This window comes from Sorex fumeus, unplaced genomic scaffold (genome assembly GCF_029834395.1).
Source record: "Sorex fumeus unplaced genomic scaffold, SorFum_2.1 ptg000061l, whole genome shotgun sequence".
Taxonomy (NCBI): Eukaryota; Metazoa; Chordata; class Mammalia; order Eulipotyphla; family Soricidae; genus Sorex; species Sorex fumeus.
In genome coordinates, this window is record NW_026606118.1 from 44874396 (window position 1) to 44877710 (window position 3315).

The window sequence follows — 3315 nt, forward strand, 5'->3', positions numbered from 1 at the left end:
TGGTGGAGGGATGGGTATTTGATCATTGTATAACTGAAACCCAAGCACAAAATTTGTAAGTCTACATCCGTACTTCATGGTGTTTCATTCATTTCATTTCATTTCATCATCCTGTTATTCGTCGATTGCCTCGAGCAGGCCCCAGTAACGTCTCTTTCATCCTAGCCCTGAGATTATATTCAAGGCTCTTTAGGAGAATGAGACCCATCATTGTTACTGGTATTTGGCATATTTGGTACACCACGGGGAGTTTGCCAGACTCTGCCCTGTGGGCAGGCTACATTCAATAGCCTGCAAGTTTGTCCAAACTAGGAATGAGATAATAAGAAGTCATAAAAAGAAGATAAGAAGAAGTCATAAAAGATTCATGGGTGGTTCAGTGGTAGAATTCTCGCCTGCCACGTGGGAGGCCCGGGTTCGATTCCCGGTTCATGCAGTGTTTCATTAATAAAAATTAAAAAAAAACAAGGACAGGCCTTTTGGTGTAAGGAAGGGTGTCTCTTAAACAGTGTTCAGGAGGACCAAAAGCCTCACCAGGTTGGCTTAATTAGGTGACTTAATGCAAGGGCCTGAGGGTGTGGTGCTACTCAGTGCCAGGGTTACCCTGACCACACTTGGCAGTACTCCAGGATCATATGCAATGCTGGGGATCCAACTCAGGTCAGCGGCATGCAAAGCAAATGCCTAAACTCTAGTACTATCTCTCTGGTCCCCAAAGAGGACATTTTATGTAGCATCTCTGTGCTTTAAAAAAACAAAAAGAAACTAAAGCAAATCACTGTATCACTGTCATCCTGTTGTTCATCAATTTGCTTGAGCAGGCGCCAGTAACGTCTCCATTCGTCTTAACCCTGAGATTTGAGCAGTCTCTCTTTACTTGTCCTTCCCAATGGTGCCACACTGAAGGCTGTTTTAGGGTAGGGGAATGAGACCCATTATTGTTACTATTTTTGGCATATCAAATATGCCATGGGGAGCTTGCCAGGCTTTGCCATGTGGGCAGGATACTCTCGGTAGCTTGCCGGGTTCTCTGAGAGGGAGAACTAGACCTCTTATAAGAGGTCGCGGCCATGTGATTCCGGGAGGTTTTTTTTTTTAATAGTCTCTGGATCTTGGCTGTTGATGATGTTGCATGGCGCTGGGACAGTTTGTGGGTGTGACTGCCTAGCTACTGGAAAACAGGGGATCTGGGTGGAGGAGGTCCAGTCCCCATCTGAGCAGGCTTGGAGGTCTCAGCCCTGGGTCCCACAAACATGGGTTCCTCTGCCAGTTCCTTTATGTGTGCGGCTTGTCCAAACATGTGGAGAGTAGCCTTGAGCATGGCTGTGGCTGGGTTCCAGAGGATTCCAGCTGCCGGGGCTCTGCTCGAGGTGGGGAGGGAAACTCAACCCACCTTCCTCCAAGGGGCCCTGGTGAAGGCAGCCAGGCACGGGGGCAATATACAATATAAACATTATTGTATAAATTTAATTCATAGATCTCCAATGTTGGGATCCCTTGTTTCCACTTTGCATTCTTGTTTGAAATGGCCTGTTAGGGCCTCTTCCCAGAGAGCAGATGAGTCTCTGGAGGTTAGTGACTGTGACTGATGAGGCTCTGGCACAAGTCTGGAAGAGATCATATAAGAACCTGCTGAGTGAGCAGTGGGCGAAGGCAGAAAGTGGGTGAAGAAAAGCTCAGAGGCCCTTAGGCAGCTGTGTCAGGGCACAGGGGAAAAGCCCCTCCTTCTCCCCTGGGTGCTTCTGAGGCAGGACAGAACAATAAATTAACTTCAGAGACATTAAGTTGGAGCCCAAAGTTGATAGAGTGCTCATGGAGAATTCACCTGGCTTGAAATTCTAAAGAAAATAAGGTTACGCCTTGGGTATTTATCCTGTCAAAAGGGACGTGGGGCATCCAGGAGAGGGGAGACATCCAATTTTGGGGGAGGGACCACATTCAACAATGCTCAGAGGTTATTCCTAGCAGTGCCTGAGGGACCATATGGGATGTCAGGGTTCAAACCAAATCAGCTGCATGCAAGGCAAATGCCCTACCCACTGCTTGATCTCTCCTGTCTCCATGGGAGACACCTATATACCATCTCTTATACCCTGAGAGAATCTCCCTTATTCAGGCAGAGAGGAGTCTTAGGCTCAAAGAGATATGCAGGAGTCTTTGGAAAACCTCAAATTCCACAAGCCTACCAGAGCCAGCTGAAGAACAAGTAGTATGGGACGGAGCCAATCTCAGATTCTCTGGCTTCTGGAACGTCCACTTCTCCAAGAAAGGGCGCCTTTACCATATTTAATGCCGCTGAGTTTGAAGATATGGTGTTGGAAAAGAAGCTCATCCCGAATTGTGTGTTTGGGAGGTCATGTACACCCCTAACTTTGGGCCTCTGGACAACTGTGGGGACTGCATTCATGAAAGCCTTGAAGATATCCCCCCTTCATCCCACACCTTCCCCACTCCATCTCACCCCAATAAATCCTGCTTCATCTCCAAACCAAGCAAGCAAACAAACGGGAAGTGGGTGAATGTCTCCTCTTTGGGACAAAGTTTAGGACTCTTTAAAAAATTATCTATTTTTTTAATTATTAAAAATTCCCCCCTCAGTTTCATTTTATTAACACTGTAACACTGTGAGTTACAGAGTTATTCATAGTTGAGTTTTTGACATCCAATTTTTTTTTATACAGTGCTTATTTTTTATTAAATTCAGGATAGAATTTCCCTTTATACAATAACATTTATATAACATATAATAAAGGTAAAGGCCCTCCCGTTGATCGTCGATTTGCTCGAGCGGACCCAGTAACGTCTCCATTGGAGACTTTGTTGTTACTGTGTCTGGCATATCGAATACTCTCGGTAGCTTGCCAGGCTCTCCGAGAGGGGCGGAGGAATCGAACTCGGGTCGGCCATGTTGGCCGCTTGTAAGGCGAACGCCCTACCCGCTGTGCTATAATATGAGGGACATCCAATGTTTTGTCACTGATTCTGCCACCAGTGTCAGCTTCCCTCCAGGGCTCCCTCTTCTACCCTTGTGCCCCTTAGGCTGTCATATTGACAGGCATCTTTTATGTTTGGTTCTTCAAGTTTGGGTCTGGTGATTTCAGTGGTTTTTGTTTGTTTGTTTTTTGGCAGTGCTTGGGGGGCCATATGGGATGCTGGGAATCAAACCCAGGTCGGCCGCGTGCAAGGCATACGCCCTACCCGCTATGCTATCACTCCAGCCCTGATTTCAGTGTTTTTAATTCTGGGTTGGAATTACTTAACTTTATCATTCCCTAACACCACCAATGTACTTACTTGAGCCTGTTGGCCCTTGTT

The 3315-nt window shown here is 46.5% G+C and overlaps 1 non-coding gene across 1 annotated transcript; it reads left to right on the plus strand.

The window, feature by feature from the left end:
• Window positions 1–365: 365 nt before the first annotated feature.
• Window positions 366–436, plus strand: TRNAG-GCC (transfer RNA glycine (anticodon GCC)). The gene has a single exon. It is a non-coding gene; the product is annotated as a tRNA-Gly (tRNA).
• Window positions 437–3315: the final 2879 nt, after the last annotated feature.